General features: G+C 36.1%; 1 protein-coding gene across 1 annotated transcript in view; it reads left to right on the forward strand.

The window, feature by feature from the left end:
* Positions 1 to 19,143, forward strand: part of LOC124412232 (brain tumor protein) — a 158,390-nt gene that overhangs the window by 12,087 nt on the left and 127,160 nt on the right. The window contains exon 2 of the mRNA XM_046891950.1: positions 15,728 to 15,783. The gene's annotated coding sequence lies outside the window, so the exon portion shown is untranslated. The remainder of the gene's footprint in view (positions 1 to 15,727; positions 15,784 to 19,143) is intronic.

Here is a 19,143-nt window from a genome sequence, read left to right on the forward strand (position 1 = left end):
AATATGAATAATCTATTCTAACTGAACAATTTCATACCACGACATCGAATTACTTAGAATGTATTCTAGAATTTACACAGTGGAACAAAGCTGCGTAGGTACGCGTAATTGGCTGCACTAATAATATTCAATGAAAGTATTGAATAACCTGAGCTTTCATGGCTTTCTCGACGGTTTGAAACAGGAAATTTGAAACACCGAATGGAGTTAAGGGAATTGATTAATTTCAATTTACAAAGATTTCGGATTAAGGGAAAATTGAAGAATATTCATTCCGATATCGGTCCAATTTTTTCTAATTTCCTCTCGTCATCCTCACGGTTGTGATAAAATAAAATGTATAAAGCCATTATTTTCATAACTTCCCGCTGTATTAAATTTTTCGTCTAAAACTTATATTACCTACAGATTCTTCTAAACAGGTCCTCGTTTCTCTGTTCAACTGCCAACGAGAATGATTGTCAAAGAATTTGAAGACTGCTGCGCGATTTGACAACGCTTTTCGATCGTACGAAGGGCGGAAATTTTAATTGAAAAGAAAGTTCTAGTTACGGTTAGTGTAAATACCGTAACAATTTTCATTCATTGTTACAAGCGAAAAATATCGCTCTAAGAAAATTTAGTTTTGATAACTATAAAGCAATCACTCTAAACAGTAACTTGAACTGAATTTTCTTGTAATTGTAACAATGGAAATATAAAAAAAAATGTATAAAATATGAAATTTTTCAATGACACAGCTTAATCACACACGTCGATGATTTACACTGTTGCGTTCAATGTACGAGTAAATGGCTTCGGGATCGAATTCTGGCATTCCGTCCACTCAATTTTCTCAGCGAGGGACGCCATTATGCAATGATAGGACAAACAACTCGGAAAACAGTTTTTTCACGATACCTTTCATCACCATAAAAAAGGAAGAGTCTGTCGGTCTGTTCGACAAACTTTCGGGACGATTTCGTGAACGGCCGAGTGAAAAATCTGAAACCGACAGGACTTGGCAGCCGATTGAAAAGGATTTTTTTTAAAATTGGGAAAAAAATTTTATGAAAAAGAAAAGACTTAAAAATTATTTTTTTAGATAAATATATAAACTGGGAAAAATGTAATTGTTTATTTATAAAAAGTATTCGTTTGCGGTGTGATATTGAAAATCGATTTATTTCCGGTAGAACCGGAAATTCAAATTCAACGGGATACGGCTATTTTTCATGTCCACCATTTGATTGTAAAATCCTTCAAGTTTCAACTTTTTTCATCAAGGCCGTTTCCGAGATCACCGCAAAAGTTTGCCGGGCAAACTGACGAACTGACATTTTTTAAAAAAACCTGTTTTTCGTATTCTAAGGGTTCGGAAACGTAAAGATTCGTTGAAATTAGAAAACGTGATTTTCTACCGAAACCAGTACTCTTCTTACATCACCAAAGGTGATGAAAGGTAAAGGTATAATAAAAAAAGGAGTGGCACGAAGTTCGGCCTCATAAACCTCCACTTTTCGGCACCCCGTTGAAATTGAAATTTTTGTTTAATCTTAATTAACAACAAGGTGAGGCCACGCTTTTTCGCACGACTTTTTTTCTTATCCTGAAGAAAATAATCAAAATTGTCTGCTCGAATGTAACTAAAATATATCCAAGTCATTGGAATCAGAATTTTTCTTCCCGTGCGTCAAAAGTATTTTTTTCTTTTACTTTTATTGTAAAAGAAATTCACTTACGATTACGAATAAATTGTTCGATTGATTCGTATTGAAATAGTTCTATACTCTCGATAGCAATTCCGATCTCGAAGTGAAACAAGTTGAAACGCATTTCTTCTCATGAATATTATCCCGGATGAAAAATATATGGATATTTGAATAGAATTTTTGTACATTTTTTTTTTTTTTCTCTTTGTAATTATTGTTCAAAAAGTGATCCGATGCCTTGAAATCTGCCTATAATGCTGCGATTTGGTACATCAAAAAACCTTCTTCAGGGTACATACTTGACCAAAGTGCTAGTTAATTATAAACAAATCTTAATTTAGAAGGAATAAAATTTCAACCGAATGATATTCTTTTCTCATATATAAAAAAAATCAAGGTCTTTACGTTTCGTTTTATTCCTGCAGATATACGAGACACAAATGAATGAATTTAAAATCGGTAAAGGTGTTGAAGCTTTGAAACTTTCAACTTGCTCGGCATTTGTGGTGTTTTCAGTGTTTTTCCCAGAGAAAGAGTGTAAGTTTTGTATTATTCAACGCAGCTACGTTGGAAAAATATTCTTTCCTTTTGGCCCTCGGCTTTTTCCTTCCTATCTCGTAAATACCGACCGGAGAGGTAATTCAGAATCTCATTCAACATTCACTAATTGTTAATTTCGCTATCACAGAGTGCCGAGGCAAGCGTTGATTAATGCTACGTATTCATTAAGTGGATCGCGTTGGCTCTGCGAGTGAAGTTCCTGCCTATCACCCACCTCGTGGATTGGCCCTCGGACCTATTTGCACCACTAATTGTATTTTAAATTGGAAAGGGTTACCGTGTTTCGGGAATCACAATTTACATGCGATTCTTCTCTCTCTCTCCCTCACTCTCCGACGGAAATTTTCCCAAAATTCTAAACACCGGTTTACATAGATATTCAAAAGTGAATTCGTCATTGATGAATTTCAAGCAATTCCTTTTTTTTTCCCTCCAAGTTAAGCTTATTGAGAAAAACTCCGAACCAATATATTCTGCTTGAAATTAAAGTCTTGCCAATCAGGAAATAATATGTTACTAAAAACACCCAATATTTCAATTAATTATTAAATATATCATAATAATAATTATGAAAGCAAAGAAAATTGGATTGTGTGAAAATAAACGTAACAACATAATTAAAGGAAAAAAAAAAAAAAATAGCTAGAAAAATTGAGACATCATCGGTATATATATTTATCTACTCAAATATCGAGGTTAATTAAGTTCCACATTGAATTTTCATCAAGTGAATCCAGGTTTTCTCTTAAATCAATGATACAAATGGTAATTTTTACGCGTCTTATTTCGTCCGAAGGTTGAGTACGTAATTCGGCATCACCTCTAACCGCGGTTAATTGAGTTTTGCAAAGGTGACTGGAGGCCCAGCGACGAAGCTGACTCTAATCGCCGGTAGGATCTAGAATTTCAATTGCGGCTCGTTCATTGACTGCGCACGAAGCAGGGCGGGCCGCTGCTAATTGTAAGTTGCGAATTCTCGCAAATTGGGTAAGCCTTCGCTAACGCGGCTTAATACCGTGAAATGACCTCGGGCTCTTCGTTAATTTTGCAATTATGCGAAGATAACACCCGACGCTGACTTTGCGCCAAATTTCATCCCCAAAGTGCATCATTCATACTTGAATTATGTTGTTTTCGTCCGACTTTGCTGCGTTTTTCGAAGTATCGACAAACAAGAATAAAAGCAATCGTGGTCTGATCGATTTTAATCCTTATTTCTGCCCGCAACTTATCTCAATTTTCTGGTGTAAAAAAGTTACGAACTCGTAATTAAAGTTCATTGAAATTGTCAAATAAACGTGTACCTATTGGGTATGAGCAGATTCCAGCTTCTTCCGAAATAAAAAAACTGTTCAATTTCCTAGTAGAGAAGGGAGGGGGGAAGGAGGGGGGGGGGGGGGGGGGGGCAGAAGGGGTTTCTTAAGGAAATACTTCGTTTTCGAGGACTCAAATACGCTAAATCTTTTTCTTTTTAATTGCAACCAAATAGAAATAAAAATGATTTTTGGACGTTGGAGAAAAAAAAAATGTTATAAAAATTTTCGAAAATTCAAAGTAATGCTCGATAATGTTTTAAATCGAAGTAGTTTTTGACTATTTAAAAAAGATTTTGATAGACAGAATTTTTTTATGAAATTTTAAGGGTAACCCATTTTGCCTACCCCTCCCTTATTTTGTAAAACCTTAAGATAAAAGCTTTTTGTTACTCATCGAAACCTTCAAAATAATGTAACGAATCTGTATTGAATTATATCTCGAACTTGAACCAATGAAATTGTATAAACTTATGCGATTCCTATTTTACATAATAATGTATAATCACGTCTGAAATGTATCAAGCGAGAATGAAACGCCAGGTGCAGCCGGAAAAGACGTAACAGTTTCAGAATTACGTCGATATGGAGAAAAACAACTCATCTGATTGAATAGTCTTCAATGATGCCTGAGTTATTCTCATTGCAGGTTTCATTTCAAAGACGCAGTACGATTTTGCGTCGATGCGCACAAATTCGGTCACCTTGACGTCTGTCTTCCTCGAAACTATTCACAACCATTCAAAGAAATTGGCTAATTGGAATCTCATTTCAGCTAATCGATCGGCAAGAATTTTTCGTCATATGTCGCATAAAAATTATTTATTTTTACACTCATTTCAATATCAGGGTCTACGATTTCTTCAGAAACAAAGACGTTTAACTGAAAACTATGGTCCCAGATTTTTTTCCCCAGAGATGTTTTCAATCCCACTTGATTTTTTGAACGATTTTTAGAAAAACTATAATACAAGTACGGAACAAAAATTGTTTGGATATTTGATCATCGATTATGATCCGAAAATAAACCGAGTTAATCCTACAATATTTTTATTGTGCAATTACGCAATGTAAAAATTGCATACGACCAAAAAACTGCAAGGAAAGTATGAAAAACTGTTTTGAAGAAATTTTCGACACCTCTTTCCTCGGGAATTAATCACAACACAATTAAGTTTATATTTTTTCAATTTGCCAAAATTCTAGACTTCAGATACCTCGAGACTGATCTGCGAAAGTTGCGAGAGTTTGCGTATATAAGACGAAGAGATATCATTCGAGCCATCAGGCAGAAGGAAAAGGAAGGAAGGAAAAAAAAAATTATCTCACGAGCTGTGGAGAAATGCGAGTTTCATAACCAAGCGAAAAGCCCAAACTCGTAATGTACCTGCCTATGTATATAAGAGAAAAGTAACGCCAGAGAATCCAGAACTCCAGGGACGGGAGTCCGACGAAGCGATTCGCAAACGAGCGTGAAACGAAATGCGACATAAATTCGACAATTTTTTATCTCAGCTTTTCTCTCGATCTTTTCGTCTACCAAAGAGGGGAAAAACCGAATTCACTGTTTGTTGTTGTTAGGCACTCACCTTTCACGGACTGCTGCTTGTTCCATTTCGTCTACCTGCAGCATCGAAATTCAGAATCACCCAAAAGTCAAGTGGATAATATTTCCTATACAATAACTAGAAGTTTGTTACACACGTTTCAGAGCACAACGCGACAGAAATCATTAACAAAAGTCACAGTCAACAACACTAACAAATTGTTCACCTTGATAAACAATCGAGCCAATTTATTCTTTCCAGTTTCTCACGAATCACGCACTACGACCGATCACTTTCGCATTCGTTTGCGTACTGCTTCACTCTCTTTCGTCTGACCTCTCGGTTCAGTCTGTGTTTACTTACTTCATCTAATCCTCGGAATGTATTATTCGCTCTTATACTTGAACGCACAACTACACGTACATTCTTAATGCGAGGTGAGAAATTCGATTGGAGGCGATCGGTATCACGATAATTCGTTATTTTATAGAATTCAAAGAATCGAACTTTTTTATGGTTAGTAATTTTTTGAAATGACGTTACTTTACATCTTTGAAACACATAATTCAACGAAATTTCCTTCGATTGAATATCGTCAATAGGGAAACCAAATAATGTTTTTCGAGTAAAAAATGAATTAGTTTTCGAAATAATTTTCTCCAGCGTAATGAATCAGCGCAATCGCGATTCAAAAATTATTTTCTCGATTTCAGTTAAATTCCAGACGAAAATTGGTCATTTCGGAGTCAGTTAAGCCATCGGAAAAAAAAGGTCGTACAGCAAAGCGGTTATTTTTTGCTGTAGCAATAGGTTGCAATAAAAACGAGGAAAGCCAACTCGCCGGGCTCGAGCGAGTAAATTTGACCGTCCGCAGTTTCTGTTCAACCGAAAGTTTGTTTCAACACAAGTGCATTAATGACCCGTTGAAACACTGACTTGGCAAGCCTCGTGCAAAAACGGATTCATTTGTTAAGTTGGAAGGCTGCGGATCTGCGTAACGAATAGAAATTCGTTTCTTGCTCAAGTTTTTATTTTTTTTTTTTTTTTCCCCCGCGTCCCTGGGGCTTGACAAATATTTTCAGTCACCGGTTAGAGGGATCAAGTATTCCAGGTGAAGTTGGATCCGAGACGAAGAGTGAAGGAGAGGCATCGTTAAACAGGTTTAGCTTTAACCCCACGTAGCTCGGAGTTATCCAATCGGCTAACAGGTCCCTCAAGAAACTCAGCATGCCTTTGTTTTCCGAGGAAACATAGGAGGCTTTAATTTCGTCCGACCCTTGGCTCGCAAGCTCGGAGAAACCTTAGAAGGTAGGTGCCTACATTCGTGGGTAACAAAGCGGCGAAAGGTTTTGCGAGCACAATTGACCCGCCTCTTCCTTCCATTCGCTCCCGCCTCGATGTATCAACGATTGCCTGTATTATTATCGAACCACGCGGTTCTGCGGTGGGTGGTAAATGGTTCCCGGGACGCCATCCAGTGAGAGAGAGAGAGATAGAGAGAGCTTGTATTAAATTCGGTATTCAGCCACTGACACTACACGCCTTTATCGAAGACTTGCGTAGGTACTTACTTCAAATGATCGCCGCTTCCTTCGGATTTTCTCAGCAACGGGTATTTGTAGTTCAATTAACACGATCGGAGAAAATGTAATGAAAACCGTAGCATCGACACATTTTTTCGACTCAACAGACTCATGGATGCGCGTAAATTCAGGACCAAATTAAAAATCTCATGACAATTTTAGGTTTTTCATGTCCCCTTTTACATTCTCAGACATTTCCAGGTTTTTCAGATTTTCCAGGTGTGTAGTCACCCTGGCATTGAAATTCAAAAACATGAAAAAACGAAGTTCAAAATCCGCCGATGTAATGTTGATCAAGCTGTTGAAAAGATAGAAATCCGATTTTACAAGCTTTACGGTTAATTCAAAATTCAAAATTTTTATTATTTCCATCTAATTTCGAGTATTCTGCTGATTTTCTTGCCATCATTGCTCTTTTTATGAACGAAGAAGAGAATAACGTTATGGAAACTGTAAAATATTTGAAGGGAAAATTGCACGTACATATTTAGTTCGGAATTTCTTACAATAGAACTTCAACAATTTCCTCTGAATAGACGCAATTTGTAAACTTTGTCAAAGTTCGTTCAGATACCCATAACTTACCCAACCATTCTCCGTAATTTTTTTGCTGCACAATATTCTTCAAACTTTATCTAAAGAAGGAAAATGAAAATTTTTTACAAACTTATTTTATTACTCTGTCTAAGGCGCAGCGACAACATATTTTCTTGAACCACGAAAAACGGGAATTTTTTTCGCACTATTCTGTTCGTCAACTCCTCATGCGTACAAAATCCAACAATGAAATGTTTTATTTCATTGAAAATATAATTTTAATTACACGTAACCTGAATTTGCCAAATTCTTCTATTCAAATACTGACAAAACAATTTGACGATAATGTAAGACAAGAAACTCGCTTTCGAGTCTGCAAGGAAGAACTTTCTTCAAGTGTAAGAGATACATTCGCGAGAATTACGGATCGCCTGACAACATCAGTTTGCGGGAACTTTCCTTAACGCGTAGGCTGCTGGTTATCGTATTGATTTTTCCCACCCAACAGACCTGCCTTATTTTCGCAGTTAAATATTTGCGAGGCACAACTTATTGCGCCTGAATGGTTTCGCATGCACGCCTCGCAATTGCTTTTGTTCGCTTGTCAACGACCGTTTATTCAAATTCATTTTCTCATCACTTATTCATCGTGCAAATCTAGGTGACTCGTCCACGTTCCGTAAATTTTATCGACAGAAAATTCAACGTTTTACACGATTCCTCAATCTATCGTCAAATATTTCACTAAAAATCCGGTCAGCTTTTATAATTAATTAACACTCTACTATCTCTTTTACACATCAAGTGTAATCGATCCGTTGAAACGTGCCCAATACATAAAATTCTATTCTAAATGAAATTCGTACTCCTTTCGTATTTTTCAATATCGTTTTGTTCTTTCGTTGGCAACACGAGTTCTTAATCAATTCTTATGTAATACAAATTCGTCTATCTCGATACGAGAGAGGTGTAGACCTGTATTTTTAACCGACTACGTCCATCGAAAATCTATCTGGTCAAATTTAGTATCTGAATTTAATTGAACCGCATTTGAATGGCTTGTGAAAGGACGTCAAATGGATCAAGTGGGAAGCGTTTGAACCGATGATTATTGCTTACCTACCATTACTTCAATCCTCGGAGGATTAATCCATGATCGCTTGTTTCGTTTCCAGTTTAATCGATCGAGATGTGACTCATCGGTCCGCTGAGAGGCCTGATTGGAATATTTTGGATAACCAAATCCCATGCTCGTGATACCGTGTTATCTGAAATAAGAAAATGAATTTTAATTTTGAATTTTCTATTTCGATCGTCTATAAATTTGGAAAATCTGATTCGAGCACAAGTGTTATCAAGTATTTTGCATTCCAAATCCAAGTATCATGACAGCCGTTTGTATCTTCTATCTGAAAATACGTAGGTAATTCCCAAATGGAATATCAAAACCCTGCGACGAGTATGTAGCTACAGCAGTGCGTTACATCAGATCAATTTGGTGTAATTGACTGCAGCCAGGCATCGGAATTGGGATGATGACCGGGGTTATTAACGTAATTATGCTAAATCGGATACACTTCACTCGTCCTGACAGCAGCACCGGTGTAATCATTCAGGCCACGTCCTCGTCTGGCATTGGACGATTGTAATTCGCTTCAAGTGATTCAGAATTGTCTATTCTTGACGTGGCAAGAACCCGGGCAACGGGCATTCGCCTAATCGGCCGAAAAGTCTGCGGGCCGATTCTCGTTAGGTTCGATTTAGTTTTGAAACTCTTTTTTCGCAATCTGACTTGCAAATATATCCCGAAGAGTTCCTTTTGTTTTTAACTTACCGAATGTGGGTTATCGCCAAGGCAGCGCCGCCGTACGGTGCCCGCTTTCAGAGATTTGATTTTCAAATTGGTGAAATGGTGTAACTCGCGACGTGAGTCTACGTCTATCCGACATTCCAAGAATCTAACTACCGTTTTACAAACTCACACTGCACCAACTGCATCCGTATTTCTCTTCTGTCTCTGTAAGCCGAGATAAATATTCTCCAGAAATTGCAAATTAGACACCGAATGCGATGGAATGATTAATCATAATTTATTATTCAGATTCAATATCTGTTCATTTAGATTCGGGAAAGGAACGTTTATAGGTATGAGTTAACGTTTCTATCCTAGAATAATTTCATCTTTCATAGAAACGTATTTTTTACAATCGATTACAGAAATTTTTAAACAAGAGTTGCAAAAATCAAGCACGAGAACTGAAACGTTTTGTAAAAATTACTTTTTTCTTCTTTATTGTAGACAATCGTTTTTTTTTAACTTGCAAAATTTCATCAGAAACTGTTTATTTTGCTATACTAATTCGAAAGCAAGTTTATATTCACGTTGTTTAAAAAATCTTTATCGCACTCTTTTAACACTTATTTTTACAATAATTTATCACCGTCGGGGAAACCTTCCAAAGCATGAAAAATTTTCTCACGTTCAAAAGATTCGATGGTTGTAATTATTTTTGAAAAAAAAGAAAGATAAATGATAATTAAAAACCGACACAAAAAGACTTCTCCCCGCAGTTTTACGGCGACAATTATTGGTTATAAACAATATCTCAGATGTACCGCACGATTTTTCATAATCTTACGTGAAATCTCGAATCTACTTTCTCCAAATACACATACGGTGACTATATACACTTGAGGTGTGAAAGAAATTAGAATTTCTAAATATTCGTCAATGCATTAAACATGAGTGACGTCCGTAAGAAAATTTCATCGCGTCTGCAAGGAATCCGCGTGATAATAATTTCTCGTCGAGAGACTTGCGCAAAATAAGATGGAATTAACACGGTGTGAGTCAAAATTACTACGATGAGCAATTAGTTTTCTCGTCAAATTATTAATAAATGGAACAAATCTCTCTCTCTCTCTCTCTTCCTATAGCAAAAGCAGCAGCATCTGTGGCTGGGCGTGGGATATGACTTCTTCTGCAGTTAGCATCATGGGATATGATGTAACGGCGTCCACCCGAGGGGCTTCAGGCTCATCTCGCAATTTTCTTCATCTGTTAACTGACACAGATATCTGATCGTGACACAACGCTGCACGAGCAAATTGAGGATATATCTGCCCGCCACGTTTTGCGGTTTCGTACATACGTATATACAGATACATAGTTATATACAGACATATATTATACATACATTGGAGAGAAACAGCTGCTTCAACGACGAAAGTTTCTATAGGACACTGTTGAAACTTGATGGTGAAAATGTCGATTTAACAAGAAATTTTCCAATTATAGTTCCGAAATAGAATTTGATACGAAATCGCGGACTTCAGAGGTTTTTCAACAAAAGAAAAAAAAATAATCTAGTAACAGTCTTGTACCTTTCAATTCGTTAGTTATCGTTGAAAAATAATCTACATATTCCATTCACTGAAAGCATGGTTGTAAATAACGCATTAAATTTTTTAATGCATTGCCATTTCTATTAATCATTAATTTTGATTTCTTAATAAAAAGAATTTCCATTAACCATCAAGTTTATTTCTTGAATAAAAGAAATTTTCATTGAAAAAAATAAATTTAATGTCCAATGTATTATTTTTTTCGTTAAAAATTTCATAACCCTGACTGAAAGTAACATTTCCAGTTCACGAGGAGAGATAAAAATCATGTAAATATCCGCAATCTATGTGGAATATGCGTATGACTTATGCGAATATCAAATTGAATCTGTAAAATATTATGCGATCATCGTTGCAGCCTCCCTTCGAGGTTTCCAAAAGTCATTCTTCATAAATCGCATTTGCAATCCAGTGAAAGACAATATCTGCAAGTCTGATTTTCCTGCCATCGAGTATATAAACCAAATCCCCAATGTATACTTTTATCCGAAGGACAATCGAGTTCTAGACAATTGCATCAACGAGCCTCAACCGAAAGATTTGAATTCCCATCGAATACACACAGTGAATTGCCTTTTGTTCCGATCTCTTACCAACCAACTTTTATGATTCATGAAAATTATCCCTGACAATCAATTCTCATCGGGAACTTTTCATACCATTTTTCCCCAATCAAACATCAAGTCGGCTTAAAGTTCATAAAAAATTTCGGATATTCTCCGTCAATTAATCGCGTCGTTGAACCTAGTTTAAAAAATTTCGTCTTTCGTTAACTTTCGAGGTTTGTTCGAGCAAGTATTCCCGTAATCGTTATACCTTCACGTATCGACTCAAGGCTCGCTTGTGCAGTGAACTTAAACGACTTAAAGGTTACCTTATACCTGCGGAAGGGGATATGCAGGAAGAAGGTAACTCTTCGGGGGCATAAATTGTTTATGACGTAGAAAATTCAAGTATAATGGAAAAGTGGGTGTATCCAGAGGCTCGCGGATGAGCCCGACGATCATTAATATCGCATTTTATGCATCGTAATAAACAAAAAAAAAAAAAAAAACACAATTTCGTTGCAAAGTTTATAAACTTGTCCGGATGTTTTATCCGTAAGTAAGCAAACAAAATTACATTAATCATTCCTTCATATTGTTGGATGCAATTATCAAAATCGATGACGTCTCTGTGTTTCCAAATAGCAAGAGAAGCATATTTTTTTTTATATACCGCTAACACGCCAATGCAGTTGTGTTTGAAATTTAATTACAACAAGGTTAGAATCCGCAGAGGAAAGAAACGAATTTTTCCTAAGACAAATTTTGCAAATTTACTCTTTGATAATTTTTCAATACGATCTGCACGATTTCTACACAGAAAAAAAACCTGCGACAAAGATCCGACCTAACTTCCCTGATTTTTGATTATCGAATCGTTAAATTGAGCGAATTATTTACATGCGATATTTTTTTTTTTTTTTGTTTCACTTTCTCCAAAGAGGAAAAAATAAGAAAAGAAACGAAACGTACAATACGCGAGGCTAATCAGAGAGCAGAATGTACGGTATAAAACCGAGCGAGGAGTGGATCCTACCTACCTACCTACAACGAGTAGTTCCTTTGTTCCGAATGCGTTGGCCCTTAAATCCACATCCGCAGTATGTGAGCGCGCATATAATTTCTTTCCAAGTGACGAGGCGAGGGCTGCTCGGTTGAATTGGCTCCATTGTAAAAGGTGGAAGTCCTAGTCGCGTGCTTTGAGCCACTGTACCTTATACACAGCAAATGGAAATTAATTTAAGAAAAGTACGTTAGTAGAAGCCCCTCTCTCTCGCTCTCTCTCTCTCTCTCTTTCGTTCTCTCCAAGACCTGAGCAGGAGTCCTCGACTCTGCAGCGATGGATGGGCTGGCAAATAGAGAGGAGAGCTTTTCACCGAAAGCTTTCAACCTCGGTTATCCTGATTCCGACCTAATTGCGTTGCCGCAAGCTGTCTCCTCGCAATTTCAGATGAAGTCTTAATTGCTGTGCAACGATGCCTTTCGAATACAACCATAAAAATAAATAACTAAATAAATAAATAAAATAGAATAGAAATAAAAGCAACGGTGTCGAGTTGGCAAAGCAAATTCAAATGTGGGTCAAAATTACGCGGACTCAAAGCTCGAGCTTTATAACGTACGTATTATAAGCACTCGCGGAAAGTTGTAGAGACACAGAAAAAAAAAAATATATCACATCACATATGCATGCCAACATCGATGTGACGGTGCAATTAAACCATTTTTTTGGAATTTAATGAGACAGTCGCTTAGAAACTTAGTATTATAACTTAGTATTATATTTGAAAGGAAATATGAAAATATGCAAATGTTTCATTTAAATCGTAAAATTAGAAAAAGCATGTCTTTGGAAAAATGTTTTTTAAAAAAAGTTCAAAAACTGAAATAAATAATGACTAACAATTTTTATATCAGAAAAATCTCCGCATGCATTTCTGTAACATGACAATATTATAACATCTCCGTAGATAAAAATCATAAAATTCTATTGACATGACGTAACCGATTACGAATCGATTGGCCCTCGAATTACGGAAGTGCGAGACTGATGCCGCGCCTCGTTTAATCAAGGAATGGCAAGCTGCTGTGACTAGCTTTCTACTTCTGTGCTACATGATTGCTGCAAGGTCGATACGAACAAGGAACTTGGGACTAACGATCGAGATATTTTAAGAAGGAATATAAGAGGAAAAAAATCGGACGGAATCGAATTTATAACGGTAGAAAAAATCAATTCACTATCAGCATTTTATTCCCGGAAATACGTGCCGTCCAATTTGTAACCGTCAAGGCATTGAACTTGCCGGAAACGAGAGATCTGGCTTCGCTGTATATTTTAACCGAACTACCTTCTCACCCTGTATATTTAAAAAAGAGATTCTTAGCCCTCTAAGATAAAAGCATGTTACGAATAGATGAATTACTTGGTTTTTTGCACCAATTACTATGATATTAAAATTTATTAACGCTTTATTATCAGAGAACCCTTTTATTTTATAGTAACTCAAAGTTACAATATTTAAATATAAATGAAACCTGCTTATCTGTTATGTCATCGAGACTTTTTACCGGTGAATATTAATTAACTGGTCAATAACATCTCGTCTTTTTAAATCGATCAACAACCTGTCACAGGAAGCAAGAACTAGAGTTAATGATATTTTTTAGATAATCGATCAAGACGATCGAAATCAGGTTTTTAATTTCGTTCTTGGATCTCAAATGCTGTTAAAGCGTTTTCATAATACATCTCGTCGACTAACGTTTTCTCCCTTGATTTTAGTCGTTGTTTTCAAATGTCATTTACCTCTGACGTCAAACTTCCGAAGGTGTCCTTCGGCAGGAATTCTTACGCCATTTATTACGAGCGGTTATGTATAGATAAGAGTATAATAGAAAGTGAAATATTCACAGGAAATAGTTGCAAAAATCATTTTCATGTTCATTTCAAACCTTGTTTTTCAACATCAAGCATTTACATACCTAACGGGCACTAATTCATGGCAACTTGACCGACGTTTCACCCTGATGCTACTTCGAATTTCGGTAATATTTCAAAACATCAAAGTCTGATTCTAAAATGCACTGCTATTTTTTTTTTTTTTTTGTATCATTTTCTCTAGGGGTTGATAGTTCGCAACTTTTTTCAGCTTCAAAGTCACGCACGTCGCGAGAATTTGAAAAATTTCTTGAAATTATAAGCGACAGATTATAAATTGGTGTAAATTTTCAACCCTTTTCAAAAGCAGAATTCATTTACACTCCTTTCGACAAAATTTTATTAAATATGCCAAATTATTGTTGCTAAGGTACTTGACTTGGATTTTTAAGTAACATGAATCAATTTAATATTTAATTCTGAAAAATCCAGAAAAACGTTACATCCATTAAACTGATACTAATTTTAATAATTATCAACGATATATATTGAAATAGATTAAGGGATAGAAAATTTATTTCCAATTCCGGAAACGACAATTTTTTTCGTTCATGCTTACGGTACTATTATAAATTCGCAGTTTTTTCACACTGAAACAATCCGTAATTAGAATAAAACAATCAAAGAAGAATAAATCGTTAAATGAAATGTAAGTACGTTTTAGATATTGAACAAGTAGGTGTAAAAAAAAAATTGAACATTCATAGATGAATATAACGAAATGTCCCACATATATCAACGGTTATCAACATGTGTAAAGCTGCTTGTACAGAACTTGTGTGAATAGATTCTTTACCAATTAACACGTATTTATCAATCGAAATGTCAACGTGACACGAACCAAACATCGCTAATTGGCACCCGCCAAAAGCCCGCGGCCATCGCTCAATCGGCCAAGAATATTTCATTCAATGCATGACGAACCAATAAACGACAAGAATTTGCATGTTTCTCTATTTGTTTCATTATTAACGTAGGAAAAATGAAGAACCAAGGAGATATTCCTGGTCCTAATTAACTCCAAGGCAATTCATTGATTAATTAACCGTCTTTTAGTGGTAACAAAAAACTGTTGCAAAGTAAACTGAATTGGAAAATTATAACGTGAAGTAAATAACTCCGAGACACAAGTCTACGTATTTCGATACTTCGTACGGATTTACGTCAAACTTATTCTCTAGCATTGTTAAGTCTTTTGACGTAAATGTATTCACTGACAAAAAAAAAAAAAAGAATAAGATTAATAATAATACAATAAGAAGTTTTATCGTTAAAAACACGAAAACAATAATCCGATGCTGCGTATTATACATATACAGTAAATAATTGCAGAGGATAAAAAATTTCTTACCATAAAGGACATGACAAAAAAAAAAAAAACGTATAATAATTACATATTCATAGAATGTAAAAATATTCAATATTGGAAATTTGAATTATTATGTTCAATTTAACAATTGATTTTGTTACGGAGAGTTTCATATTTAGACATTCGACAAAACCTCATTCTAGCAATGTATGTACCTCGAATATTAAACGTTTAAAATCAGACACTGCAATTCGCAAAAGTAACGGATAATTATATGATTGAAATTTGTTTGCAGAATCGAAAGTGATCAAAGCAAGGGATGTTGTAAAGGAAGAGGCCGCCGTAGTACAGGTAATTAAAAGATAATTAATTACATCGACAGTCGCCAAGCATTTAGTTTTTCTCTTTCACCGGTGATCCTTTGAGGACTGACATCAATATGCGAATATCGCGTGCCAATTTTCACAGTACAAAAAAACAGTCCAAATTACCGCCACCCAGTTGTCAATAATTAGGCACATGGAACCCTTGAAACACCATAATTTGCGAACTTGTCCGAAATAGTACAGAGCATAAAAAGCTCACAAGCCAATTCAGCGTATGAAAATCACAAATGAATTCCGACATTTGATTGGCTCGTGCATTGATACTTGGTGTTGAAAATGTTTAATTCAATCAAAACTTCGGGTGGTTATCTGAATTCAAATGGGGTGCAAAAGGAGTTACGGAAGTACGAGAAATCGAAGTACGAAGAGGTTCGCTTAAATTACTAATTCTGGATTTCGTAATGATTCGTTTGATTCGCTGAGACTCTTTCTTACAGTGAAATTAATCTTTGAACAGTAATTAAGCTACAATGTTTAAATATACCTGCAGCTAATTCAAATTTTATTTCATCCCAAAAAAGTGTCAAGAGATATTTTTTAGTCTCTATATTTACTAGTTTATAATTTATTCAATATATACGCAGATTCTGTTGCATAAAAAGGAATTTTTGACAGTGAAGCAATTGAATGTTATTGCAAAAGTGTGCAATCGAATGAACTGAAACGACTTCCAAGTTTTTCTGTGATTGGAAGAAAAGAAATTTCATAATTTAATTCTGTTTGAAACAAATTAAACGAGCAATTAAACAAGCTTCCAATGCAAAACAATCTTATGCAGTATACTTGAATAATTATAAATATCTATCATCTAGTTACGGAAATTTGCTTTATCTTATTCTTAACTACTTTGTAAAATGATGAATCTTGCTTGAACTTCAATCGTCACCGCCGCATTAATCATCTATCAAATCATTCCCAATTTTCCGAGTCTTTCCGTGTACGCAGAAAAAACTGAAGATTTACGAGTCCTTTCTCGGTTTCTTCTTGTTCTTATATTATTTTTATTTTTTCTCAGCTTCCCTAGCGAGCAATAATTCAGTGCGATCTGAGAGAAAATAGAAGGCACGCCACAAGCCAAGACAGAGGGAAAAATTTGGCATCGTAAGAATTCTTTATTGTTCAATCATGCTCAAAAAGAGCCCTCAGAGTGATGAGGACACGTGAAATTTTCATATCATGTTTGTACGCGACTAACGAGCTCGGAATAAAAACTTTTCATGTATCTAAGCTATGAGAAAACTGTGTGTAATTAAACAAAGAGAGAGATAGAGAGAAGGGGAAAGAAAGAAGAATGAAAATGAAATACATGACGGATGCAGAGATATTCGAATTCGTCGATTTGACCTGCAACGATGGGAATGCAAGAAATTGCCAAAGAAATTATATGGTTCGTAGTAAAAATTCCGGTTCATTTATACATATATATTGACTGCGTATTCTAGCGTCTATATATATTGAAAATGCATTTTGACATCACAGAGATTCTTTGTCATGCAAAAACATTTAAATATATTCCAACTGATATTACTTGCACATTTGTAAGACGAAATTATCGAATTTACAGAAGAAATGTATCATGAATTTCAACAATCTATTGGTCTTCAATGCTATACTTCCATTCTGATTTAATATGGCGAAAAGTTATGATATTGTATTAATTCCGTAACATTTCGTCGGTTTTCCACTGTCAGTAAAACTCGATCAAACCATTTTTCAACTTTCCAATAGAATTCGTTCGCTTATGGAGCAACCTTTTCGCTAAACAACATTTTTTAATCCACCAAAATCTGTCAAAATCTTACTTCATAAAGAAAAAAGAGCCCTTAAGGCAGCTGAAATCCGTAACAAAACGAGTCTTTTTTCTATAATAAAAAGAATTCAACTCGGTTCAAAGGAACGGCATTAAATTGAATAATTTTCAATCACGATATTATATTTCCCCCGGCAGATATATCAGATAAACCTGAAACGAATTCCTTCTCTGCTCATAATAAAAGCATATTGTGCAAGTTTTCTGGCAAATCGAAGTAGCGACGATGATTTTGAGTCGAAAAACTCGGCTCCGCGTCGCCGGGGCATCAAAAACCGTAAAAATATCCACGGTTCGCGGGCAAGCACCGGAAGTTGGCGAATTGCTTGGCTAAAAATGGGCACCTAGAGGTGGATAGCTGGTGCGTGGCTAATGCAAGGTGCGCTGACCCGGAGTGATCCTAACAACCTTCTATATATAAATATGGACGGTGCGTGATCGCGTCCGGGATTTTCCTTGTGCGTTGTTAACTACCTGAAGTTGGTTGGGCACTCGGGATCCTGAGCAAGAGGCAATTGCGACGAGCAATGGGCAATAGACGCTTCGTTACGTGACGATAAAACGTCATCGCCTCATCTGAGCCGATCGGTAACGTCGGTATCTGCAGCGCTTTCGCCCGAAGTAACATCGCCGGATCTGCTTACTCTCGATCCTCTCGATCCGCTAGTCACGAGCAGACGATAATGCAATAGCTGGCATCAGCGAGCCAAGAGAGCGACTTATTACCGCTGCGGTTTAACGGCCGAATAAATTGAGACGAGACGCCACGGATGCTGGGAACTCGAGACGAAGGTCAACCATTGAGAAAGATCACGACTAGGACTAGTTGAGTTGAATTGTTCCAAAGGTCCGGGTTGCGTCTAGCGTGGTATTCCAAAAAGACGATGGAAGACTGTATTTTCAAATTTTTGAACAAGAAGTGAAGAGAAATCGTGATATTCTCGTGCAATCTGACCATTTTTCACCAACAATCCATAAGTTGAATTTAAGGAGGTTTGAACCTGTTCCGTAAGATAAAACCAAGATTCCTAAAATGTTTCACGCAGTCGAAGAAGCTGTTTCTCTCCAAGAATGTATATTCGGTATTTTAACATACGATGAAGCAATAAAATGTAAAAAGAAAAAACAACTTTGGATCACGGTGTCAAAGTGAAAGAATCTTAGAACTGGTTCAGAAATTTATTTAAGCTCAAAATCTTTCATTTAACCAAACTTTCGTTATAAATCTGTTCGATTGAAGAAGTTAAAAATCGCACAAATCTCGACTCTTGACGAGTCACAGTTTCATCATCTCTCAACGTGTTTTAGAGGAAGTGTGGACGAAAATTGTGGGGATAAAAAAGGAACGTAGAGGTGAATTGAATACCGTATTACGTAGAAGGCTCCGTGATCGATATTGTTGTTGTACAAGTTTTACTGCACCTAAGCAGGATAGTAATAACTTTGGTAAGTGCACGCGGCAGAAGTTCCTGTTCAACAAACTTACCCTGGAGTTAATACCGGAATCATTGTAAT

The sequence above is a fragment of the Diprion similis genome, chromosome 11, assembly GCF_021155765.1.
Source record: "Diprion similis isolate iyDipSimi1 chromosome 11, iyDipSimi1.1, whole genome shotgun sequence".
NCBI classification, from domain to species: domain Eukaryota; kingdom Metazoa; phylum Arthropoda; class Insecta; order Hymenoptera; family Diprionidae; genus Diprion; species Diprion similis.